This window comes from Felis catus, chromosome D3, assembly GCF_018350175.1.
Source record: "Felis catus isolate Fca126 chromosome D3, F.catus_Fca126_mat1.0, whole genome shotgun sequence".
Classification (NCBI taxonomy): Eukaryota; Metazoa; Chordata; class Mammalia; order Carnivora; family Felidae; genus Felis; species Felis catus.
Window position 1 is genome coordinate 65630422 of NC_058379.1, and position 27919 is coordinate 65658340.

Below are 27919 nucleotides of genomic sequence, written 5' to 3' on the forward strand. Positions count from 1 at the left end.
CTTATTCCTTCAATAGCCATGTCTGTCCCTTTATGCTCTTCTTCTTCCTATAAAATCCCGTTGTCAGGATAAGGACATAATTTGGCCATTCATGTTGAGATAAGGACAGTTGTTGAAAACTTATAACACTGGAGAAGGCTGGAAGAATCGGGCTCTGATAATTATGAAAGCCAACACTTAATGGGTTCTTACACCTGGTAAACTCTGTGTGTAGGTGTGCACATGTGTGTGTACTTTTCTACCTAAAATCCCCATTTTGCAGATAAAAAAAATTAAGATTAAAAGAATCTTAGTAACTTTCCCAAGGGTATCACCTATTAAGTGATGGGATTTCAACCCAAGAAGTTTGATCCTAGAGCTGCCACTCTTATACTGTCTCTAGAATAGTAAAATTTGGAGAATCAGTAAGTGGAAAAAGGAAAGTATTTAGAAGAGCTTGCCTGAACCATCCTCTTATACATACTTTGTAGCTGCCATGCATTTTGTCTCCTGTGAGGTTGCCTCTCCTGTAATATGCTTTCCTTCCCTCATTCACAGTTTGCTAAGAAGCAGGATACTTGTATACTGGAATCTGGGAGCTGATTGTCCTTGGAGCTGTTAGTTCTGCCTCACTCCCTTCCTCCCAGGTTGCCTTGCCATCCCTTGCAGTATGATTTTATCCAGATGGCCAAATAATAACTTCATTATAAAAATAATTGGTTAAGTAAAGCTAATATTTATGATTTATACTCAGAATTTTCTTTCCCCCTGTTCTGAACATAGCAAAAACATAACACTTTTAAATGCCACTGAGGCCATCTGTTGTTTCCTATCAGTTCCTGACGTCATTTGAGTGGCTCAGTTATTTTAGGGTTTCCATAACCATGATCACACAAGGAGGTATTTCAGAGCATTTTGGGACCACTGAACAAGGGACTCAGACTTGCAAGGGATCCACAGGTCATCTATTTCTCCCTTCTGTGTTCTCCAAGTGTTTTGTTTTGTTTTGTTTTGTTTTGTTTTGTTTTTTTCTGATAGGTAGAATTCAACCTAAGTTTTGGACATTCCTATCCAGTGAGAAATTCCTGATCCAGTTGAGAAATTTATTAGGAAATTCTCCCTCCCTCTATATGCCAATGTAGTTCTCCTCCCTGAAGAATTTGCTCACATGTCTAGGTTCTACCCTCTTGACCTACACAGAGTAAGATGTCAGCCATGAGTAGATGTCCAAAAGTTTCAAAACTGTGATCATGTCATTCTGGAAGCTTCCTTATTCTAGTGAGTTTTCTCTATTCCTTCAAATACCTTTTAGGTGATTTGGCATTGATCGTGCTCACTTTCCTAATCTTTCTCTTCCTATTAGACTTCAGGAATCCTCTTACCATGGGTGACCATCACTCTCAGAAAGCACTGGAAGAGTTATTATATCATGTAATCTTCACAAACACTCTGTGAATAGCAAGGACATTGGGGTTCCCTGCTGTACTGATGAGGAGACTAATTGCAAGGTGGGCAAACTGTTGTGTTCACCATAAATCCCTGACTCCTCTACTGTCCAGTGAAGAGTCACTGAAACCTAATACTTTTCTCTGCAGCCCAATACTTGCTTATGATGCTCAGAGCTTTTTATTTTTTCTTCGTTTCTTTTTTATTTTTTTTTTGCTCATTTTACATAACATTTTCTCTTTTTAAAAAAATTTTTTTAATGTTTTTATTTATTCTTGAGAGAGAGACAGACAGCATGAACGGGGGAGGAGCAGAGCATGAGAGGGAGACACAGAATCTGAAGCAAGCTCCAGGCTCTGAGCTGTCAGCACAGAGCCCCACAAGGGGCTCAAACTCACAGACCGTGAGATCATGACCTGAGCCGAAATCGGATACCCAACTGAATAAGCCACCCACGTGCCTCCATTTTCTCTTTTTTTAAATGTTTATTTCATTTTGAGAGAGGCGGAGACAGAGCACAAGTTGGGGAGGGGCAGAGAGAGAGGGAGACACAGAATCCGAAGCAGGCTCCAGGCTCTAAACTGACAGTATAGAGCCCAACACAGGGCTCAAACTCATGAACCGTGAAATCATGACCTGAGCTGAAGTCAGACACTTAATCAACTGAGCCACCCAGGCACCCTTTTTTTGTTCATTTTAAAATGAAATACCTAAGGCATACCAAAAGAGTATAATTAATAACTTAACGAACCCCCTTATAGCTATTACCCAACTTAGGAAATAAAACATTACAGATACATAGCTTACGTACCCTTCTAAAATGACCCCCACTTTATCTCCCTTCTTTTAATCCATAAGTAACCACTATTCTAAATGTCATATATATCATTCTTTTTTGTGTCTATCCCTATACAACACATAGTATAATTTCATGTTTTATGAAACTTCATATATATGCTGTTCATAATGTAGGTATCCTGATTTTTTATTTCATTTAACATTTTGGTTTTGAGACTCATTCATATTGATACATGTGACTACAGTTCATGTTTTTCTATGTCCTGTAATATTCCCTTTAATTAATATGTTATATATTTACTCATTCTACTATTGCTGAACATTGTAGGTTCTTTCCCATCTTGCTGTTGCAACAATGCTTCAACAAACATGCTACTTGGCTCCTGGAGCCCAAGTTTCTCTAGAAATTGAAATACTAGGTGACAGAATTTGTGCATCTGGAGTATGTGCAGCTTTACCAGATATGAACACATTGCTCTCCAAATTGGCATTTTATGCTCACTACTAGCAGTGGTTGAAAGACTCCATGGTGCTACCTCTTCATCCACACTTAGTAACATCATACTTTGCCAGTCTGATAGGCAAGACCATCACTGTTTTGCCAGAAATAGATATTATTGTTTCTGATTTATAGTAGAGTGCAGAAAACTAAACTTTATTCACATTAAGTGCCTTGACCAAGCCACACAGTCTGAACTGGAATGCAGGCTTCTCCAGGAATAGAATTTGCTCTGCTGCTCTCAGCCATTCGTCAATATTGCCTAGGCATTGGTTTGTAAAAAATAGCTATCCTAGGTGCCATGCGACATCCATAGGAAATCCTTTTGCATTTGTTAATGCTGATGGAGGCAATGTACAGGTAAAGTGGGTTTGTAATTTGGACTTATGCTGCTTTTGGTGATGTAATTGAAGTGTGCACTGTGTCAGTCTATATAACAGCAAGACATGTGATCATAAGGTTCTGTGGAAGTGGACACACTCCATCCTCTCAAGGAACCTGCCATTAAATGGTAGAGCAAGTGAAGACCACAAGCAGTGGCCCAGATGGAGGCTAAAGAGTGGCGTTGGGGTTAGAGTAATAGAAACAGGAAGTCAACCCAGCTTTGAAGATGTGCTCCAAGACTTGTGCCCTGCTGACTTGGTGGTGACAGGAAGATACAGACAGCCTGGACAAGGATATGAAGACCTGCTAGCCAGGGAAGTTCAGGCAATATTGAAAGCCCAGGCATCCAGCAGGCAAATGCCAGTGAGTCTACTAGAGCAGTTCCATTGAAAGAGCTTATAGGCACGTAGCACAGAGAAGGTGGTGATGCTTCCCTTGGAGCCACACATTGACCTAGGGAAGCCCAGGACAATGGCTACTGACTAGATCCAGAAGGTAAAGTTCACAAGCCCAGAGGTGCAAGTGTATACAAATTTTTACTCTGCACCTACCAGCTTCAGACACTTGAGAGGTACTGAGATATGAGATAGCAAGTATAAGGATTTTGTTTATCATAAGAAAGCTGGAATAAGGAAAGTTAAAAGACTTTGTATACATATATGTTAGAGTAGAAGTAGACATATGGTAAGGAGTCAGTAGTAGGGAATGGTAGTACCAAAAGCTAAAGTGAAAAGCCAGAACCACTGATGGGGAGTCTTGAATGCCAAGCAAAGGAACTGAATCATCATCCAGTAATACTACCGGCATACTTATATGGCACTGTATATACCTTATATCATTTAATTCTCACAATTGCATATGAAGTGGGTGTATTTTTATCTGTTTTATAGATGAGGGAACTGGGCACAGAGAGATTAGGAGACTTGTCCCAAATCTTCCAGCTGCTATGTGGTAAAGCTAGGCTTTGGACCTATGCAGGATAGCTGCTGGGTCTGGACTTATAACCACTATCTTAAGTCCCATTATAGGATCTGAGAATTTTTAAGTAAAGGTAGTTAAAGCCTATTGCTTTTCAAAAATCCCAAATGTCTTACTGCATCACTGGACATTCAAATTCCACGCATCTGAAATATTGAACAGCTTCCTGGGTAATTCAGGTGCACATGCACATCTGACTGACAGTCACTGCTGTTAAGCCAGGTTTCTGATAAGCCCGACAACATTCCCAAAGTTCACCATGTGAGCAAAGGAGTATCACAAGCAGTATTTTAGCAGAACTGATCTGGGACTTGTGCTTGGCAGGGACTAGGAAGGTCCAGAGAATTGAGGTCGAGAGAGAGTGGCAGACTGTTCAGAGGCCAGGTCATGGGAGAGGAGGAGCTGGGCCAAGAGGAAACAGAAACTGAATAAACCGTTGATGCTGAAGACCAGTTAGCTCTATCTAAAAAGAGATATGGGTGCCTTCAAGTTGGGAACTTGAATAAAGAGTAACAAAATCCTCATGCTGCTGAGTCCACCACAGTGGTTAACACGTGGGCTCTGGTTCCAATCCCTACTCCATCACTTACAAGCTGTGTGGCTGTGGATAGGCAAGCTATGTAACCTTTCCATGCTTCACTGGGTTCATTTATGAAGTGAAAACAATGACAGCACCTCTCATTGGGTGATTATTATATAAACAATGCTTAGAGCAGTGGTTTGCTCACAATATGTCTGCAGTAAATGTTAGGTCTTATTATTTTTACTGGTAGGAGATGGAAATCAGGAAGTATGAGAGACAATAAACTACGATTTAGAATGCTTGGTCTTTGATGCAGCAAGATCTCTGATCCTACTGCAGGCTACCTTCAGACTGGGGGGGAAAAAAAACCTCTGCTTTTCCCAAAATGACAGCAGCTTCATTTTCAATGAAAATGATGCTAATTACTGGGTATTGACCCAAGATGAATTTCTCTTTGATGAACTACATACTGCTCTTCAGAAAACCTAGCCAAATCATCTCAAATACCAGGAAGTGTGGGGTAATGCAGCAAATTGGGGGAAAATGTGTATCAGAAAAAATTATTGCTACAAAAATATTTTCAGTAAGTTTGTTCCCTTCATAAATAGTGTGAATGGAATGCCTCAGCAATCAGCTGAAAGCCCGATCTTCGCTGTGGGCTAATTGCTCGTCTGGTTAGTGCAGAATTTAATTTGTGCTATTGTGCAGGCAAGGCTGAGAGCGTGAAATAAACAATGTGTGTTAATTTCACGTTTTCCAGTCTACTTAGCCAAAGAGAACGCTTGGGCTCCTTCTCAGGCCTCACCCCACCCCCACCCCAGCTTCTCATCCTGGAATTTGCAGACCATAGAGGGGTACGATATTTGCTGACTGCAGGTGTGGGGTTTTTGCTCCAAGACCAAAGTCACAGGAAAGCCAGTTCACTTGGGCAGTGATGCTGACCAAGGACATGCATGGTACTCTCCCCACTATGCCCAAGACTGGTGCCCAGACCTTTCTTCCAAGACAAATGGGTACCTGCTAGTGCCAGGCAACTGGCTTTACGCTCTCTGGCTTGGTGATACCCCTGGCCTCCTGCGGAGCTGTTTTCTTCCAGGGAAAGAGAGAACTACCTAATCCACACTAAATGGATTAATTTGATGAGCTAAGTGGATTCTTCTCTGTTGAGGGCAACAAAGGCAGCTTTTTGAGGATGCAGAGGTGGAACTTGGCAGTAAGCGACTACCTCCTTTCTCTGTGGCCGAAGGCATGGAAGCCCAAGAGAAGTGACTGGCTTAGGGTCAGAGGGGCAGTCGGTAGCTTGACTAGGGCCTAGAACTCCAGGGCATCACCACCCTTCTACAACTCTCTGCTACACCATTTCTCAACAAGTCTATAAAGTAAACCCAGTTACCTTCTTGATTGCTAACTTGTGAGCAGGAACCCAGAGCCAGACTCCCTAAGTTCATATCCTTGCTCTAGCTAGATAATATTGCATGAGCTACTCATGCCTTTCAGTGTCTCAGTTTCCTCATTTGTAAAATGCAGATAACAATAGCACACTCTTCCTAACAAGATTATGAGTACCAAACTAGTTAATACATGTAAAGTGCTTAGAACAATGCCTGGCAGAAGGTAAGTGTTCAGTAAACATTAGCTATTATTAGTGTCATTATTTGGAATATTCTAAATTTCTGCTGTGATTTTATATTAAGATTATTTGTATGTGCATGTATGTGAACCCAGATATTCCTGTCCTCTCAGAAAGGAGAGCTGTTATTCCCTTGCCTTCACTTACCATCTGTCCTGCTTTTATTATTAAAAATCTAATAAGGGAATTCCAGTATTTGGAAATGTCTGAGGCTCCCTCTTAATAAAGAGAAGAGCAGAAGAACCAAAGTCATTGATGCAAATCCTTGGGATGGCAGAAAACTTGCCTTGTTTGTCACTGTCTTACCAGTGACCAGCTCAGGTCCAATACAGAGTATATCTTGAATGTGTGCTAAACTACCAAGAGTCCAATGGGAGAGGCAAGTTGTGGCTATATCTTTGAAGGCTACAGAGGACAAAAAAACAAAGTGGAGCAAAACAAATCTCTACCTTTCAGGCTTTCTTTGGTCCTAGGGATGACTGCTATTTCTTTCCAAGGAAAAGCAAGATCACCAGTCTTATTTTAATTTATTAAAGCATAGGGTAGAGCCACCTGACTCTGGTCTAAGAGACACTGCTGTATATGCTCTCAGTGGGGCCTCCATAAATAGTCATTAAGGCCTTGCCTTGGGCTGGTTACTATACCAAATACTGAAGATACAAAGATTGTGCCTATCCTCCAGGAGGCCACAATCCCTGTAAGTAGGGATATTAATTATGTAATGCAACTTGACATTGAAGCAGCATCCTGCTGTTGGTAAAGCACTGTGCTAACCATTCCTAAACAATAGGTGAGGACAGTAGGACAAGGAAGGGTTGAGGGATTTACCCAAGGTCACACAGCTGGAATGTGGCCTCAGGTCTCTGGGTTTAAGATCTTCTCCTGTCTGCCCTACACACATCAATTCCTCCATGAAATAAGGGCTATTTGGCCTGACAGCCTTGCTCCACTGACGATTGGCAACGGCAGAGAAAAAGCACATTTTGTGATAGTACAAGGTGGGGCTGCGTAACCTGAAGATAAAAGAAGAAGCATGTTTCCACAATGCTACAATTATGAACTGGGAATCTAGGAGAAATGAATACTCTCAGTAAAGCAGCCATAGTTATGGAGCACCTACTGCGTACAAGACACCAGGCTGGAGTTTCGGCAGGAGGGAGTAGAACTTGGGCACAGAGATGAGTAAGATGCTGTCCCTACCCTCTGGTGCATCACAAACTCCAGGAGAAGATACAGTGAGAATCCCCAGAAGGAAATTTCATATTAGCTTTGGGAAGCTGTTAGCAAGTTGTATGGACTAGATAGGCTAGAATTTGAGAAAAGGTGAGAGCCTATAAATGCTGGGCTGGATTTAGGATGCAAGAGGAGAATCATGCAAGAGGGGACCCCAGGAAGTGCATCACTATCTGCCTGGCAATAAGAGGAACTGTATCTTGTTTGCTGCAGGGAGGAGAAATCAGGGAAAGCTTCTAGAAGCAGGGGAACCTATATGGGCCGAGTAAATGACAGCCATCAGGAGGCTTCCTGCTGCTGCAGTGCCACAGAGGACAGGCAGAGGGAAGGGAAGGTTAGAGGAAGAAGGATGCAGATATCAGATAATCCAACAGGGAAGGTGCAGTGTCTTGGCCAAGCTGCACAGCTGGTCGTTTCACTGAATGAATCAGCCAGTCTGGTATTTAAAATCTTCTAACATGTGGAACTGGATTGGTGGTGGTGTTGCAAAGAAAGTGACTGCTTGAGTGCTTCTGAGGACCCCGTGCGATGTCGTCTTTTCCTTAGGGATTTCTAGAGCGGAGAGGGCCCGCATTCTAAACCCTTCATGATGCTTGGAGCTCCCTGGACCTTTGAAAATTTCCAAGTGTGAGAATTTTGAGTTGAGGAGCCAAGAAGAATACAGCAGTATTCCATGTGTTCTGCCCTGTGAAGTCACCAACTTCTATGCATGACCTGGATGACTCATTCCTGTGCTGTGCTTCCATGGGCAGAGCTTCTTTTCCTTCACCTTCAACTCACAAACCTTCTCCATCCTTCTAGAACCAAGTTGAGGCCTCTGCTCCATGAAGGTAGCTCCAAATAGCCAACACCGATCCATATGTTTTCCCAAAAGCTAGCTAGTGAGAGCTCCCATTTGAAGAATGCTGACTCTAGGCCCTGTGTTAGTCATGGTTTCTTCATTTATGTTCACAACAAACCTATGAAGTGAAGCATTATGTTAACTGATGGGAGGACAGAGACTCGAAGAAGCTGAGGAATCTGAACCTGGGTTCAGCCAATTCCAAAGTCTGAGCTCTGAACCACTGCATTCTAGTGCCTCTTCCAGTCCTGACCATGTGCAGAACTTTTTTTTTTTTTTTTTTTTTTTTTTTGTATTAAGACTATATGGATTAAAACTGAACTTGCTAGGTTCATTGGGAGTATAAAGTATTATGAGATCCACATCCCCTTTTGTTCAAGGAACTTGAAATCTGGATATACAGATAAAGTATTTAAATAGGTAGTTAAGGGGCACCTGGAAGGCTCAGTCAGTTAAGCGACCGACTTTGTCTCAGGTCATGATTTCACGGTTCATGAGTTCAAGCCCCACATCAGGCTCTGTGTTGACAGGCTGGATCCTGTTTTGGATTCTGTCTCCCTCTCTCTCTCTCCCCCTCCCCCACTCATGCTCTGTCTCTCTCTCTCAAAAATAAATAAATATTAAAATAAATAAACAAACGAGTAAATGGTTAAAATACAGAACACATTACATCATAACAAATGATGTTTATTGAGCATCTAGTATGTACCATCAGGCATGGTACTAAGCTCCTCAAGATCTTAAGAGAACTGTCTCTGCTCCAGTGAAGCTTATAATCCACTGAGGGAGTTAGTCCTTAAACAAATAAATTTGCAAATGGCTGTATAATTTGAACCATATGAAATGTTAGGGAGAGAAAGATTTGTAAGCTATGAGAGATAATAGCCAGGGGACTGTTTTTAGATGGGAAGACCAGAGAAAGCCTACCTTCAAAAGTGTTATTTTAGCTGAAATTTGGAAGATGAACAAGAGCTGGCAGAATATAAGGAGATTGGGATCTGGTAAAGGGGTGATTTCTGGTCACAGCTCGAGGCAGAAAGAAACATGGAGCTTTAAAGGAACACACCTAACGAAGGCAGCCAGTGTGTGCTTTCAGCTTTTGCCATGCTTTTTGGGGTTCTTGAGCCCCCGGGCCCCACATTCTGAATGCCCTGAGCTTAGCAGATGCCTCCCCTCTGTCTGTATCCCTGGTCTGTTTTTATGACATTATCCACAGCTTCAGTCAGAGCTTGGCCTCTTTTTTTGTCCATTTTCTCCTTTTGATCATGGCAGGGGCTTCTGGACCACTTGGACAGTGGGGCTCATGGCTCATCTCCCCAAACAGGGGGTTACTGGGGGCTGTCAGAGCCCCACCTGGAAAGCTCTGCTTTCTATTGTAGCTCCCCCTCCCCAGTCTTCGTGGGAGCTAGGACCTGGGAAGACTGTAAATTGTATACATTATTTCCTTTTTGATTAGGTGAATAAATAACTTGATTGAGACGCGCCTCTTTGGAGGGTGATGCTGGCAGGCTTCCAGGAGTGGGAGGCAGCTGGCTCTGAGCACAGAGGAGGTGGCAACAAAGACTGGAGGGATAGACACATCGTGGGCAGGCTTGGGATCCTGCCTGGTACTGGAGAGAACCAGCCAGAAATATTTAGGGAAAGCAGTTTGCCCCCTCTCTGTCCCTGAGAGGGAAGATTCAAGTTTGGGCTGCCTTTGCAAACACCGGGCCAATTGTCCCAGCCCACTGCTCTCCTGAGTGACAGGCTTCAGCTGTAAGGAATGGGCACAGGCTCAGAGCTGATGACGATTTTGCTACCCAAGTGAGTTGGACCATGGGAAAATTCTCCATAGATGAGAGGTATAATTTTTAAGAAAGGCCTTTGGATCCTGGACAGTGTCTCCATATGTTCAGGGCAAAGACATATTGGTGCATGGAATACATTTTTGGCCTTTGATCCGTGCTCCTCTTACTGCTCTAAATTTAAAGTATGGAACTAAGCTGGGATTCTTTTCCCTTCCTCAAGTGACCTCATTGGCCACCTGCATAGCCTCCCATAGTGGTCTTGCCCCACCTTAGAACTATGACAAGCTCTGGTGCTAACCACCCATGATGCCCTGTAACAAGGGGCAGTTTCAAAGTGGTGAGAAATAGCATGGCAGACTCTAAGTGATCCTACCCCGAGGCCAAACCTTGAGATTCACTGCTCCGATGACAGGGGAGAAGCCAGCTTTTAGTGTAGACACTAAGATATCTAAAATAGGCCTCTTGGTACAAAATTGGGTTTCTTTGCTGGTTACTGATCAACCAGCTGGTTACAGAGTTATTCCTTGGAGTTAAATCATGGTGGCTTCAGAAATCCCTTAAGATGGAAAACGATTAAACCGATTTTAGTCACAAATACCTTATTTGGTTAGAGAATCATTGATTACTACCCTTTAGGGCCCAAGGAGATAGATGGGGACATACAACAATTTAGGGAGCCCATTACAAGCCTAGGAGAACACTGAGTCTTTCATGCATGTCTTCTCATATCATCCTGAGGATCTGTAGTGACAGCCGCTACCCCTTTTCCATTCTTCCAGCTGCTTTACCTTAAGGTATATTGGGGAAATGAGACTGTTCTGAGGAAACACCAGCCCTGGAGAACCTCTGAGAGGGCTTCTCTGAGTATCTGGGTACCTAGGATGGAAGGGAGAGTACCACAAGCTGTAAATGGCCCAGATTTGACTCTGTTCACCTACAGTCCGTGATTTACATTGTGACCCCATACCTTGTGCTCCTGGTTCCTGGGCAGATCCTCCACAGGCTATAGGTATCACTTAATACCAGTCAGCATGCTTGCTTGCAAGGTCTTCTGGAGTCTCAGGAAAGGCCAAATGCACAGCCAAATGTTGAGTCACACTTGAGTACATTGCGATGAAGATGATGTCAGGGGAATTGGAGAACCTGAATCCAAGTTACAGTACATGGATACTGCATTGTTATCACCGCACACACTCCTCACTTGTGCCAAGGAAGCCCCAAGCTGGCTTCCATATAGGAGAAGACCTCTCACTCCTCTTATTCTACCCAGTTCTGACCCTTACCTATAGTCTTTCCATGTGCTTCGCCTCCTCTTTATGACCTCTTTATTACTCCAATCATCTCCTTGCACCTGGAAAATTCCTTACCATGCTTTGAGGTTCAGCTCAAAGATGTTCTTCTTGATGATCGTTGACCTACAGCCTCCTCTTTGGTTTTTCCCTGGCACAGGAGTTCTCACCCACTCCTGTGACAGAGTTTATCACCCAGTTATGCAGATCTGTCTTCCCTTCTAGACAGGAAACCACCTGAAGACAGTGTCTGTTACCTTTCTAGTACCTAGCACAGTGTTGGCACATAACAGTTCTTGTGGGAAAACCTCTCTGACCTCTTCACCACCTCCCAGGCTTGGTTCGATATACATTCTCTGTACCCTCACATTACCCTGCTCACACACATAGTATGATGAAGACTGTTTATTTGTGTGCACCATTTATAAGCTACAGTATCAGGAGAACTGGGCCCATGACCATCCTGTCCATCAGCCAATCACTAATGCCTGGCATATGTCTGACACCTAGGAGCTGCTCAATTAATATATATTGAGTAAATGAATGAGTCCATCTGGGATTTTGAAAACCAATTGTAGACTTTGTCTGAGTCAGACACCTCATCCCAATAAACACCTTATTCTCTTAGTCCAGGTCCCCTGCAAGGCACACTTGATCTGCAATTGCCCAGAGTCCCAACATCATCAAACTGTGCTTAACTCAATCACTGTGCTGAGGTAGTAGTTGTAGTTAAATAACTTCAATCAAATACGTAATTTTTCCAGAAGTTCTCGGTTCTCACCTTTGTTCTAGTACAAACAACATTAGCAATTAATGTGCTCTTTCCTTTTACATACAAGGAGAGAAGAGAAAAATACTTTGTCCTATGGTAGGTTTGATATTCTTCAAAACTGGGAAATCTGATGTCTTAGAAAAAGCTTTATTCCGAAGAGTTAGAAACTAGAGTCTGCTATTAAAATGCTATGAGACCTCAGGCAAATTCACCCAACTGGCCTAGTTTCCTAGTTGCAAGTGCTACTTCTATGCCTCACCCCTTTTTTTTCTAGTTTAGGTTTTCTAGACTACCTTTCTAGTCTGTTCACTAATTGTTACAAAAATACTAAAAATTTTTTCCACAAGTTCAGCCCTTTATATGAAACTTATATATTTGCTTATCTCTTATTTCATTGCTCTGTGGGGTAAGTAGGGTAGTTTGATCTAGAGGATTTCTAATATGTGTTATAGTTTTCAGTTTCTAAGAGGTTTAAATTTAAAGATTTGTACCTTTGGCCCTTGTATACAGGATCCCTTCCTCAAGGTAAGGCCAAGAATTCCCATGTACCCACAAGTCACAGAACACAAACCTATTCACATGGGGTGGTAAGAAAGAAAACCCAGAGGAGCTTATTCTCCAAAGACAGGACTCCCTGGTGGAGAAATCTCCCATAGTCATGATGGTCTGTGTTTTTTGGAAAAAGTGTCTTCCTACTTCCCTGTCAGTCACAAACCAGGGCTACTGATCTCTGGCAGTGCATCAGGCTTAGCCTGACTTGTGGTCCAGTGATCCTGGCATTGGACCCTTTGAGCCTGGCAGAGATCATGGGAGGGATCCAGACTTTCAGCTGAGTCCCAGTTAAGGATACAGCTCAAGTACTTTCAGCCATGCCACATCAGTTGCTATCATAAGGTAAGAAAGGGTGGTTGGTTTGTTATACTAGTTTTGAAATATAAGGCTTGGAAAGGTGTAATGGCTGGTCCAAGGAACCACCAAAATTCAGTGGTCAGGACATATGGCTATACTCCCCATGCACTGCCAGAAGAGAAAGCTTCCTTCTCATTCAAAAGTGCCTTTTAAACTTTGACCTCAACAGCATCTGTATGAATATTGCATCACCAGTGTTCATGGGCTTGAACATGTGGAAACCATATGATTTCATATGGAAAGAATTCTAGACAAGAAGACAGCAAACCAGAGTTCTAGCTGAAGCCCTAGTTAAAGTATTGCTTCCATGTTCTGGGTCTTACTTTCCTCATCTTTACATAAGAGAATTATTCAGAGAAGTGGTTCTCACTGTTTAGTCTGAGGACCAAGTATATCCACATCATCTGGATGCATGTCTAGAAAGGCAGATCCCTAGGCTTCCCCAAGACCTGCTGAATCAGAGTATTAAGGAGTGGGCATGAAAAACAGCACTTGAAACAAACTTACCAGGTAAGATTGTGAAGCATGCTAAGGTTCAACAACCCCAGGACCCGATGATCAATAAACTTCCATCGTGAGATATCATCTTATGATCTTATGGATATAATTATTGCAAGGTCCAAAAGGTGCCAACTATACTTTTAGTCTCCTGATTGTTTATCCCCCAACATGTGTGCCAGTTCTTTGTAGAAAGTAGATGCATTTGAAAAAGCTAGTTCATTCTGGGGTGCACTGTAGTTGCAGACTCATCTTGAGATTCCCTCCAGGCTGTTGTGGAGCATGAAGCTCTTGATGGTGGGATGAGAAAGGAAGAAAGCCTGCTCTGTGTTCTGAAGGAGAAAGAGAGTCCCTATAAACAGCAGTCCCAGAATTACCCTCCAGCTCCCTCACCATTATAAAGAAGAGCTGACACAGCAGAGTCCAGGGGATGCTGAGTGTCTGCAGAGCCTTAATCACTAAGCCAGGCAGGCTAAATGCAAGAAGAACATTTTCACAAACAGCACCTGTACTGAGCAGCCATCCTCTATTTTTAGAGCTGCTGCAAAGAGAAGAGGGACATTTGGAGAGACTCCCGAAGGGCACTAGGCAACAGGAAGGTGGGGAGGTTCCAGCATGTTCTCTCTGGTTGATTCTATAATGCCCTGTGAATGGAGTCATTGAAAACTTAGCAAGTCTGACTTTTTGCTTTGTTTTGGTTTGTTTTATGGTTGAGGATGAGGTGGGGACATAGTGGTAGAGAAACAAGATGGGGGAAGGAGTGTCATTCACATCTATTGGTGATGTTTTTGATGGAGGAACACATATTTAAAATAAAGTTAATATGATGTTAATTCTAAAATATACAACAGTCTTTTCTCCAGGACTTATTCTGGAGCAGCTCAAGGTAGGACTAAATGGGAAATTTTTTATCTTATTAATTTTATCCAGCTGCAAAAATGTCCCCCTTGTTGGGATAGTCGCACTTTGCATTTGTAGATAGGACAAATTACATAATTTAGTGCTAGATATATGTTAGGTTGGTTGGTTAGAACCCGACCATTAGAGTTTCTGGCCATTTGGAAAGACTGTCAACTCAGAATGTCAGCTCTTATTTCCAAATGAGGAATAATAGCAAACACTAATTGAAGGCTTAAACATTTCCAAGGGCAGACCTATTGACAATTAGCTAAAGATATCAATACACATGGAAAGGTAGACTGGAACTTTGGTAACATTTTATGACATGGAATTTCCCATCCAAGTGAACACCATCAATCTGATAAATGTTATGCATTTGTTTGACCTTTCAGATAGATTCATAACACTTCGGGTCAGAAAATGTCATTTTCTCATCTACCTCCTCCTCTTTTCCCATTTGCAATTAGGAAAGTCTCCTCTTTCATTTTCAGCCTTCCTGGGAATATTGGGTTGAACAATGCAATATCTGGTCTAATCCTCTCCCATTGTGGATGAACAAAAGAGTCTTGTCTCCTTTTCAAGCTCACACAGCTATTTGTTTGCATGGTTAGCTTGGAACCCTGACTCCCAGCTTAGTGCTTTTCTACTACATCAGAGAATCCGAAGATCCTAGAGTTCGAAGGAACCTTAAAAATCATCCAACATAACCAGTTATCCCCAATGCTTGAACTGATAAATTGGAGATCACAGACTTTTTTCTAATAATTCTTTTGAAACACAAAATTAGACAAAAGGGATGAATGCCAAGTTGAGTCAATTTTCTTTTGATCCTGCTTAACATAAATGCAGAACAAACAAATAAAAACACCACCTGGCTGCATCTTAACGTAGAGTGGTCTTGAGGTGTGTAATTCAGAACTTGTGGACCTTGAAAGACTATTTTTACAGGGTAAACAAATTGTGATGGAAACCAAGCTGTGATTTTGCTGCATAAATACTGTATATATTCCTTAATGCATTCTAGCTAATGCAAACATTTTGTGACTGTTGGAACAATAACCTTAGTGAACTGTTAACAGAATTTCAGAACAACAAATTTTGCTATTTTCCGATGTCCACTCAACTTCCTGATGATTTCTCCCTGTTTTTTATGTCAGGCCTCTTCCAAGAAGCCACCCCTTGTGTTAACCATCACCCTTTGGAGTCTTGCTGTCAGCCAGCTGCCATATCCCCCCTTAAAGCATTTTCCCATAAATATGTAATAAGTTTGAGAAGGCCAAGGGGAAGAAGAGAGGTGTGCTTGTCCATTTGGGCTGTTGTAACAAAACAGATTGGGTGGCTTGTAAATGACAGAAATTATTTTCTCATGGTTTTGGAGACTGGATAGTCCAAGATCAAGACCCTGACAGATTCAGTGTCTCATGAGAGCCTTCTCCCTGGTTCATAGACAGCTATCTTTTTACTGTGTTCTCACATGGTGGAAGGAGCTGTCTGAGGTGTCTTTTATAAAGGTACTAATCCCATTGAGGAGGGCTCCACCTTCATGATTTAATTACCTCCCAAGGACCCCACCTCTTAATATCATTACATTGGCGATGAGGTTTTAACATAAGAATTTGGGGATCTATTTTCAGTCTATAACCAGAAAGAAATAGAGGTTTAAGAAGTACAGATTCCTAAATCTAACCATGTATTTCTCTCTCATTCTTCTGATTTTGTTTGCTTCCATTATGGGCTTTTTCAAATTCTGCTTTGTATTAGATTGAACCCTAGAAAATTGTCATTTTTGTAGGTCAAAATCAGTCAAATATCACCAATTTATTAAGATTCAACCTAATGTCATTGAGTCAGTATGTTCTGAGGATTGAGGATGCCCCCACAGCAGTGGGGTACTTCCTTCTTCAGACTGTTGTTGCTATGCAGCCACTCAAATAAATTAAGGTTCTCATCTTCATGGACTTTTTTGCCAAGACAAGTTCCAAACACCAGTATATAGCCTGACCCCTTTTCACCTCCCACCGCCAGAATACATCATGGTTTCTCAGGCTTTTGCACTAACAAACATTGGAAAGTAGCAGGTTTTTCTTTCTGTTTTCACTATTGATTTCAGGGATATCTGTTGAACTATGCTTAGCACTCTGTGTAAAATGCATGCTCTGGAGATTTCAAGTTTAATGGCAGTAGGAAGGAGAGCAAAAGAGAAAGTATGAAAGAGACATTATAATTTGAAAGCAGGAACAAGCAATGTAAGCACATGTGGGGGTAGTGGGACATATGTCCATCACTCAAAAGGGAGTAAGCTCTTTGGAGTTAAGTATTAACTTTTCGATACCATACATCGCTAGGAACATAATAGCTGGTCACCAGGTATCCACTGAATCAAAGTAAATACTTTGTTTAGGATCTTCAGTATTTAAGCCAATAATGGTGGAAGCATGATGTCCCTTCTCCAGGCATTTTTCAAACCACACTATGGAGGCAGCCACTGGTTACCTGTACTTGCAAAGCCAGATTTGATCCAAATTTTTTTTCTTTTTTTCTTTTTAAATGTTTGTTTATTTTTGAGAGAGACAGGGCAAGAGAGAGTGTGACTGGGGGAGGGGCAGAGAGAGAGGGAGACACAGAATCCAAAGCAGGCTCCAAGCTCTGAGCTATCAGCACAGAGCCCAACACAGGGCTCGAACCCACAAACCACAATATCATGACCTGAGCCAAAGTTGGACACTTAACCAATTTTTTTTCAATCCGTTTACTCTTCTCTGCACCCAAGCAATGTCCAGCAACTATTTTAAGCAATATTCATAGCTCTAAGTCCTCTTTTATTCGTCCTCCAAAGGACTACAAAAGCTAAGAAAGCAAGAAGTCAGGGAAGGAAAAATAAACAGCCAACTTAAAAAGGAAGGAAGGAAGGAAGGGAGGGAGGGAGGGAGGAAGAGGGGAGGAAAGGAAAGAGAAGAGATCAGGAAAGGTGAGCCCTTTGAACTCCATCCTGGCCTTACCCCATCAGTTATATATGCTCTCCTTGCCTTTGTAGGACACTGCCCAGCTCCATCTACCCCTTCTCACACCACATCGTGCTGTCATCTTATCCCAAGAAACTCCAGCAAGTCTTGAAACAAAGACCGACAGCAAATGAAATCCCCTGCTTGACTGGGAATAAAATGCAATTAGCCAGGGAAGGTTTTGAAATTTATTTTTAATGCTACGAATATTTTATCTCCTGACCCTCACCTCCATTCACTCCACACCCCCCCCCCCCAGCCACCGCCTGGACCCCTTCACACAGGGTCTTTGCAAAGTGAAGCATGACCTTTGGATTGAGACATTCTGTGTTGCAATACATTGGAATAGGTTTCAACACGGTAACTCGAGATCTATTTACTAAACTGTTTGGCACATTCAGCACGTCCTGGGGGAATTGTTGGCGGGACCCGCAGTGCGTTTTTCACTCTTTCCTGATGCATTACCAGACATAAGGTCATCCCAGTCTAGCAGAGATGGGTGCTGCACAGGGCTCATTACCTCGCAGCAAGCCAGCCAGATGAGGCTGTGGGATGTTTTCTCTTCATCATTCAAGCTTGAAAGGAAACTGTCAGCCTCCACTTGCTCTTAAAACAATGAAAATTTAGGTGACAGCACTCTCATTAGCTCAATGGAAATGAAGGTTTCTAGGCAAAGACTTCTCTCCTTTGTAGCATACTAACCAACTCTACTTTAAGAGTCATTCTAGAGGCCAGGGCGCGAGGATGGCTATCAGCTTCTGGGAATAGGGTAGTGACAATCAGTAAGACCCCCATCTCTTCAGTAAGACTAGAAACTTTCAGGATAAAAAAAAAAGAAGCTTTCAGGGCACACAGCATCTGAACTGAGAAAAATGGGTAGATTTTAGGTAGATCCGGGTTTTCCATGGCTTAGCTTTGCTGGAAAATGGGTATATATCTAGGGCTATCCTCTTTTGACTTGCATGTATTCACAGTATCAGAAAACAAGCAGGGATATTATTACCCTGGCAAATGTTCTTCCTAAAAGAAACTCAGGCAGAAGTGCTAAGTGTAGATCCTATTCCCTAGACTTATCATTGCAGAATTCTAATCTAAGAGGGTATGCTTAATATTTGATGAACTACTTGAATAATGCACAGAATTATGGGAACCCTAATAAGTGCTTACATTTGTATAGTACCATATTCTAGGACATCCATATGCATTATTTTCTCATGTGATCCTTATAAAAACCACATTTAATGGCCTTAGTAGGTAGTCAGTCTTTGTTTTTATAAAATCTTAAGAAGATTAGAACGGAAAGTGACCTTAGCTATAATCTTGATCAGTAGATGCTAACCAGGGATGCATGGTGAATCACCAGAGAAACTGTTTTCAAAATCTGTGTGTGTGCACCACCCTCCCAACTCTCTACTTCCTGCTGTCCTCCCCCAACACACACATACAGAGTCTGAATCACAAAGTGGGGAGGAGAACCCACACATAAATGCTTTTTAGAAAACATTCCAGAGCACACCCCAGTTTACATCACTACTCTAGACCAGTCCTTCATTTGTCCAATGGGGAATTTGAGGAGTAAAGCAGACATGACTGACCTGGAGGCAAAAGTGTCAGGCCCCCTGACACTTAGTTGGGTAGCCTTTCTTTCCCACTTTCCTACCACTTTTCCAAGTCAAAGGACAGACTTCCAGGATGAGGTTCTTTATTTTAAACTATTTTTTGCTTCTGGCTTTCAGAAGGCAAAATGATAAGAAATGCTCTGTACAAAATATACCTCATGTGAGTAAAGTTCCCAGAACCACAATTTTCTGTTAGAAGCATTTCTACCTGAATGCATGTTCCTCACAGGTTTTACTCTGCAGTGCTACAATTTGGCTCTGATTCTCATGAATAGTGATTACCCTCTTTCTCTTGGTGGCACTTCATCTCCAGATTCTCTATACTTTCCCCAAAACACAGGAGCATTCCACTGAATTTGGGGCTTATATCATCAGTACCCCAAAATGTATGAAAAGGCACTGATGAAGAAGAGAAAGGACTCTGGGCAGCAAGTGAGCTGTGTTGGAGACAGGAGCAAAAATCTTTCTCCCCTGCTTCTTTGCCCCTCTGTCATACCCTTCTCTAGTAATTTCATCTGATCCCCTCACACTCCTGGACAGGAGGGTGGCATCAGATTGCTCAGTACCATGCCCTTCATTGGTCCCATTTACTAGTGGGCTGGTTACTGTGTGGAAGGGTAAATAGAGCTCTAGTTCCGGTGCTTCCTGAGCTCAAGTGCTAAGAAATGAAGGCAGACCTTTCTTCGTGGCTAACCTCTTTCATGCTGCAGGTTGGATAAGCAGACCTAAGACAGGCTTTACAAATTTCCTGATCTCAGTTCCTATCCAGAGTGCAGGAAACCTCATTAGGAAGTTCCTGATGGAAGAAGGCAATGAAGAGTTACCCAGTCCTGCTCTTAAAAACAGATGCTGTGTCCAAAATGTCTTTCATTTGAGTAAGGTTCTATGCACCACAATTTTCTATTCTGAGTGTTGCCACCTACTTGGTAGCAGCCGTGATGTATTTCTTTACTCCAAAGAATGTGCATATGAAGCTTTCTTGCCAGTAATAAGGGTCTGCAAACCAGCAGCCCCAAAACTTTGTTTTCTTATTGTGATAGAATATACATAACGTCAAATTTACCATTTTGACTGTTTTTTTAATGTATACAATTCAGTGGCATTAAGTATATTCACAGTGTTATGCAACCATCATCACTATCCATTTCCAGAACTTTTTCATCAACCCAAATGGAGACTCTGTACTCATTAAACAGCAACCTCTCACTTACTTTTTCTCTACTTCCTCACTCCCTGGTAGCCTTCATTCTACTTTCTGTTTCTGTGACTTTTCCTAGCATAGGTACCTCATATAAATGAAATCATGCAATATTTGTCCTTTGTGTCTGGCTTATTTCACTTACCATACTGTTTAAGGTTCATCCATATTGAAGCATGTATCAGAATTTCATTCCTTTTTAAGGCTTAATAATATTATGTTGTATGTATAGACCACATGTGTTTAACCATTCAGTAGTGGGTGAACTACCCTAGGCATTTTTATACTATTATTGGTTGAGTGTGATGCATATTTAACTAACTAAGCTGTGGCATAGGAATGAAGGAAAGAAATAATGAGGTTTGGTGAGGTCTTGGGGAACCTCTGAATAAGGCATTATAAACTGTAGAAATATTATAATGTCCACATTTTTCTGAACTAAAAATGAGGACATGATTTGACAAATATCATGTTTGAAGGTGGATAACTGAAGAGAACATTGAAAATAGACTGTCCAGGAGATTAAGCAGGTGTGGTCACTATAACTCCCTTAGCAACTGGAAAAACAAAGTGGAGGAAAAAAAATGTTCCATAAGGATTTCTCGCTTCTAAAGCAGAGGTTCTACAATTCTCTCTCCCCACCTTCCTAATTTTGTCCTCTTCTGTGAAATGAGTGCCTTCTCTTCTTGAAGGTGCTGTGTCTGCTGAGCAGGAAGGGAACATAGCCTGGAAATCCCAGGAAAAATGTCTTAGAAGCACCTTGTGGCCCAGGAAGATGACTGTGTTATCTTTCAACCTCTTAGGACTTCGATCCTGTTATCACTAAATATCAACCACAGTACCTGGGTAGAAAAGATGGGCAAAGTCTTGAAAAGCAGAATAGGGCTGAAATCAACCCTGTCAGAACCTAACTGTCTTGAGTTGGACTGAAGTTATTATACTCTAATATAGCTGCTTTGGGGCTCAGATAAGACAACTCAATACTGAGATTCATGAAGTCTCAAATAACTCCCTCGGAGCGCTATGTCAGCTTCTTTCCAGGGGGTGTTTGGATATCATGAAGTTGGTAGCATAATAAAAAGCATACATGAGATTGGGTCAACAGTAAATCCTTAGAAAATCTCCTTCCTCTTGCTTTACCTTAATTGGTGGATTTCATGTTATGTAAGAAGGGCATGCTTGACACTCAAGCTGGAAAGCTTCTGAGGGGGATGATGGAGCATTGGGGGAGGGGCCAGTGGGTTTTATGAAAAGCAAAGGAATTATGGAAAGCACATTGCAAGTCCTGTTATTTTTCTTGTACTATGTTCCAAACCCAAACAAACTCGAAAAAAGTATGTGTGCAAAAGCAAACCTTAAACCGTTTTTGCGAATCCCACCCTAGATTTCACATTTCTCTAGTGAGGCTCACATTCCTTTATTCAGATTCCAAAAGTAGAGATAATTTGTTCCAAATGTTTCCAAAGCCGACCAGCAGAAGGGCCTAACGATTTTTCCAGAGCTGGAGAAAACTGTGAAATCTTCTACAGTCTAATGGAGCATTCAAAGTGGAAAAGAGAGAGAGACAGAGACAGAGACAGAGAGACAGAGACAACAAGGGGAAAGGGAAAAGGAGTGTTTTGATTATCTATTTGTTTATTTTGTTACAGTTATGGCTTTTTGACAAGGTCTGAGCAGACGTGTTGATTGCCAACATCTTATTTCCTTTGGCAAGGTAGCATTTCTTCCATATTATGGAGCAGATTATGATGGAGAAATCGGCCACACAATTATGTATTTCTTGTAAGACAATGAGCAAGCTCATTTCAAAGAAGTTGAACTTGGGGATTCTCTGTGTGTGTTTATATGCTGGTATATGCTGGTGACCTTCCTCTCCCTAACAGATCTTCATATAGCCATCAGTTTGCAGATAACAACTCCCTGTACTAATAGAAAAAACTGTGCCCCAACATAGTTTCCATTTAGAAACATGTTTGGGCACTGGGACCAAAGCTGATGATTGATAGCTAGAGTAATTTCTAAGGAGGGACAAGTTTCAGTGGGATTGGGGAAAAAAAAGGCTTTTTTTTTTTACTTTCCTAAACTGTCACTAGACTATATTGTCATTCAGTAGTTTAATATGTGTACACCTCATCTCCACTGTGAGATTCCGAGTTTCTACAAGTCTAGAAGTGTGTCTTCCTCCTCTTTGAAGCTCCCACAGTGCCTGGCACACTGTTCAACCAGCTATAGATGTCGATTTTGGGAAAAAATTGATAGAATGGGACATGTGACACACTTTTTAGCTCATTAAATTTTCATGGAGCCAAGGAAAACTTAAATAACTTAACTAGGAAGATAACCAGTTCAGATTTCAAACTGTTATGGTTTGCAATGTAGTAAGTAATAATTATAACTTATTTTTAATATTATATTATCATCTTTACCATTTATTGAGGTTACACTATATGCTAGGCACAGTGACAAGTGCTTTACATATATAATCTCCTTTAATCTTCCTAACAAGCCTGAAAAATGAAATGACTATCTTATTCTAAAAATAAGGAAACTGAGGCACAAAGAATTAAATAACTTTGGATCCCAGTGACTGAAGTTGGGTCAGATCCAGGTTGGTTGATGAGTCTTTGGATATGAGATGAGACCTTGAAAGTAAACAGGGCTGATGTCATAGCCAGCTCACTCAGTGGGGTCAAGCAAGGGACTAGGGAGCCCACAGCTATGATTGTGACTCTTTGTGTTTGTGATGCATCAAGACAAACTCTTTTTTGGATTCCAACCACACCCCTAAGCCAAGCCAGATGGATTTGAAATTGTGCAATTGGTCACAGGCAAAAGAGTGTGGGTGGCTTGGGGAAAATCCATCACTAGGCTTGAAGCTGCATTTCAGAGCACATGGTCTTCTAATGGGAGGCTGGGAAAACATTTCTGTGCATGAGTGATGATGGTGCCTGGCTGCCAGGGTCTGAGAAGGGATCGAGATGGAATGTTAGCCATGGTCCCTCTCTTTGAATGAGGGGGATTTATACAGGAAGGCAAGATGTCCAACCACCCCAAGTAGGACATGGGAATATATGGGCTCATGGATGAGCACAAATACACTCTTTTCAAGCTCAGTACACACATATGAAGACATGGATGTGATATTACCAGAGAAATCTTTTCCTTGTCATCCAGAGTCATCATTTGCTGCTCTGTCTCAGACCCCAAGACCCTTTGTTCCCAAACCATATCCAATTATAGGAAGCTTGTATTGGAGAAAAAGAGCATTGGCTTTGAAATAAGAAGACCATGGCTCAAGTCTTTCACTGTCACTCACTAGCTAGAGAAGCTAAATCTTCATTCTTGAACTAGATGTTTGAAGTAATCTCTGTCTTCCTGAACTTATGTGATTCTTGAGAAGATAAAATTACACATAGCACACATCCACAAACATGGAAGTGCTTCATGCATTTTCAAAAAGTATGTGAATGATTGTGTATATCATAAAACCCAAGGGACATAAGAAATGCATAACTAGCTAAAATTATTGCTGGGTCTTTCTATGTCCAAGATTCTGTTAGACATTTGGATGAAATGACTAAAGACATACATTACATAGTTCTTACCATTAGGCAGCCTATACTATTTTAGAGATGGTAAAACTAGCAAGTGTTATTGGTTTATTGAACAAGCTGGGCTGAGTAAGGTGTAAGAAAGAAAGAAATTAATTTCTTTCTGCCACTGGCTATCTCTGTCTTTAGTGATATCTCAGAGCCCCTAGTTTTCAAAGTCATTTTTAGATATCAACAGACAGTCTCATTTTGAGGTATTGAATTGTTGGGTCAAAAGTGGTGAAAAGCTCCACACCATTCGAACTCGGGAAGGAGGGGTATACATAATCTGTTTTATATCCTTTTCTCATTCCGACCTTATTCTTGATAGAATTTGTTTTTCTACACTCCAGACCTCAAGATTGACTACAATGAGGAAAGAAAATTTGAGGAAAAGAACACAGCTTTTAGTAGCAAGTTGTCTCTACCTTATTGGGCTCATTTTGAATTAGGTGAACAAATACCAGCTCTTTCTCTCATGGGACACTTTTATGAGTTCTTTGTCAGTCTTCTCCTTTCTGAAGTCCAACCCTGAATGGTTTCTATGTACACTGATACCTCTGTCTGAACAACTTTGAATCTCCCTTTATTTCAAGCTGTTGGTGACGAAACTCATGTCAAATCTTTCTGCTGTGGCTCCCTCATCCTGGCAGGCAGCTCTTGAGCAGGATCCTTTCAGAAGAGTTTATTCCTAGTCACTTCTGCAGAATCCACTGGCCTTTCTTCTAACCCACAGGAAATATTTGGAAGCCAGCACAGTCCTCACTCTTTCCTCAGCCACTACAGGTGCTGCAGTCTTTGGACATCTTCACTTGGGAATCAGGCACCAGGCTCAGAATCCTTCAAAATCTAGTGATACAGGTCAAGCTCCCTGACAGTTTTCTGGAAGCCCCTTGACTTAGTTGAATGTGAAGAGTTGAGTGGAAGGGAGCCATACTTCCTGGAAACTCTCTCTGCAGAGATCTATTCTCCCCAGCCTTCTCCCTCTAAATTCCCATCTTATATGGTAGAGGAAGGATGAATAATGAGCTATGGGCAGCAGAACTAGTGTTTGGCCACTAAATTAGTTTCCTAGAGCTGCAGTAGCAAATTACCACAAACTGGTGGCTTAAAACAACAGAAGTGTATTCTCTTACAGTTCTGGAGGATAGAAGTCTGAAACCAAGGTATCAGCAGACTTGGCTCCATCTGGACACTCTGAGGGAGAATCTGTTCCATGCCTCTTCTAGCTTCTGGTGGTTGCCAGCAACTCTGGACATTCCTTGTCTGGCAGATGCATCACTCTGATTTCTGCCTTTGTCTTTGCATGGCTTTCTTCCCTCTGTGAGTGTCTCTGTGTATAAGGACACCAGCCAATGGATTTAAAGTACCCCCTACTCCAGCATGCTCTCATGTTAACTTGATTATATCTGCAAAGAATTTATTTCTAAATAGGATTAGATCACAGGTACCTGGGGTTAGAACGTCAACATTTCTTTTTAAAGGACACATATTGACTCACAACAGCCACCTTCCTAGCAACTATTGAATAGAGGTTCTGGCATCTCTCTTTAGAATATATGGACACCTAACTCTCTTTGTTCTCAGATTTGGGGCCTCATGAAATGAGACCCAAAGTGAAGTTTCTTGTAATATCCACTTAAACACACACAAAATCATTTTCAAATGGCATAAAAATTCTAACAGGCAGAAGAAAGCTATTTGTCCCTTGGTTGGCCAGTTTCTAAGGGCAATCTCTCTTTTTTTCTTACTTTTTATCTAATTAAAAATTGTTTAAACTTTCAAATATATACAAAAATAGAATAGTATATATACCCCATGTACCATCACTCACCTTGAATATCATCAACATTGTTGAATTCTTGTTTCATCTGTTTTCCCCCAACCAAAAGCACAAAAACAAACAAAACCTTTGTTTTTTTGAAGTACATAGCTGTCTGTAGAGGATAAGTCCTTGCCCCTTTGAAATCTACATCCACTGTCTCATGTCTTTTAAAACATCTTCTCTAAAGTTAAAGTCAGCCGTAACATTCTCATCAACCAGTGTGGTAGAGTCACTTTGTTTTCATCTTTCTAGGCTTCCCCTTGACAGTCAATTCCATGTTTCAAAGATATAATGTGTCCACTAATGATCAAGGACCTGGATGGATACTGTAGAAACATCTCTCAGGAGGCTTCCAAGAGAGTGGAAGGGAGGAAATAAAACAAATAGGTAACCATAACTCAAGGAGAATAAAAAAATAATAAAATAAAACCGAAGAGGTATAAAAAATTGCAAGGCTGAGTCAAAGCCTTCACCCAGAATGACAACTGCTTCCAGAGAAGTTTCTGGAATTATGGCTGTATACTAAGTCCACAGCTTAAACTGGAATAAAAGTACTGGCAGCAGTTTGAATGATGCAATTTTGCATGAGGAGAGAAGCCTACAGGGTCAGGAGTGGGGAGATGTACAGGGTGAATTTATCAGCCATGTTTCTCAAGATTCAGGCCACCTTAGGGAGCAAATGCAGCCATTCAAATCCTGACTATTAGACTTTCCATTTCAAAGTTCTTTCCTCAAGAATTCATAAAAATGCAGCTGGGGTGAAACCTTCTGAGCTACACAGGGCCTGGCAATTTATCATTCAGCGAGGCTTTTCTCCAACTCAATTCGGCCTTTTTCTCTTTGTTAATAATAGAGTGTTTAGGGCGGTTTGTGGTTTCAGGTTATCTCCTTCCCTGGCCAAATTATACTCCCAAATGCATCAGTATCTTCTGGGGAATCATATCCATTGACAGAAGAAATTATTTGCCCTCTCAGAGGATCAAGCAGAGTGGTCTGGAACTGAGAGATGAAAATATTTAGATAGAGAGGCAAAAAATAATATAATCCTTATTTGTAGTGGTGGCTACCTCATGCAACAGACCCAGTGGCTGCACATCTCTAAGGGTGAATATATAGAGTCTCTGCAATAGTAAAGAAGTAGTTGGGATTGAGGCATAATGCAAAGAGGGACTATGTGAAAGGCATTTTTGGGGTATTTCCTTAAAATTCAATGCATGGTTTAATGCCATTTATTTTGTATTGACAGTGTAATTTATATTCTAGAACAGTATACATAGAAAATAACAGAGGACCTGTCCCAGCACTGGTCCTGAGAAAAATCGTAGAGTCAGTAAATTGTAATCACTTAAGCCATGAATCTTTATTGAAGTTTCCTGAGGAGCACCACACTGTGCTGTGGACAATGGCAGGTTCAAAGGGCTAAAGACTCGTGGCCCATCAGTCCTAACGATGCCTTGTTAAAAGAGAAAAAAAGTGTAATGCTTGACTGGCTGTGCTTTTTTTTTGGGCAACAGGATCTTGACTCCCTTCATTAATTTAATAAGTGTTTATGGAGTGCCAGGCCCACCCAGCACTGACACTTATTCATAATAATATTTGAAATGGTTCTTTAACTTTATAAAAGTGTCTGTTGAGAATGACTGAGACTGGTTTTAAATTGAGGGCTATATATAGTTTATTATACCTAGCGGTATATGATACACTATGAAGGTACATAACAGGTTCTGACGTTAGTTGCAGTTTCTTCTTACAAAAACTAGTAATTTAAGGTAAAGGAAATATTTCTGGTTTATTCCACATTCTGTTCCTTTGCATCTGTCCCTTGAGGCCTGGTCAATGCTGAATTGTTTGCTTCAGGATTTGTATGTAATCAGTGATACAATAGAAGAGCTAATGTAAAAATGGAATCCCAGTCATCGCCTTTTATGGTAAATGTAAGTCTGCATATTAGGAATCCAAATAGCAATTGCATTTTGTTTTGCCTGTTTGATGAGAATATTTTGTTAATCCTTTATTAATGATGTTTAAACACTAGCCAGCAGAACTAGGGTGCACAGGCAATATTTGGGAAATGAGGTGTAGTACCTACATATTCTGTGTCCATGAGGACCACCCTAGATATTAGTGTTTTTTTTAAACTTCTTACAACTTTAAAAAAAAATTTTTTTTAACGTTTATTTATTTTTGAGACAGAGAGAGACAGAGCATGAACAGGGGAG

The 27919-nt window shown here is 41.4% G+C and overlaps 1 protein-coding gene across 2 annotated transcripts in view; it reads left to right on the plus strand.

Annotated features, from left to right (window-relative positions):
- Window positions 1-27919, plus strand: part of SLC14A2 (solute carrier family 14 member 2) — a 500849-nt gene that overhangs the window by 152381 nt on the left and 320549 nt on the right. The gene's annotated exons all lie outside the window — the stretch shown is intronic.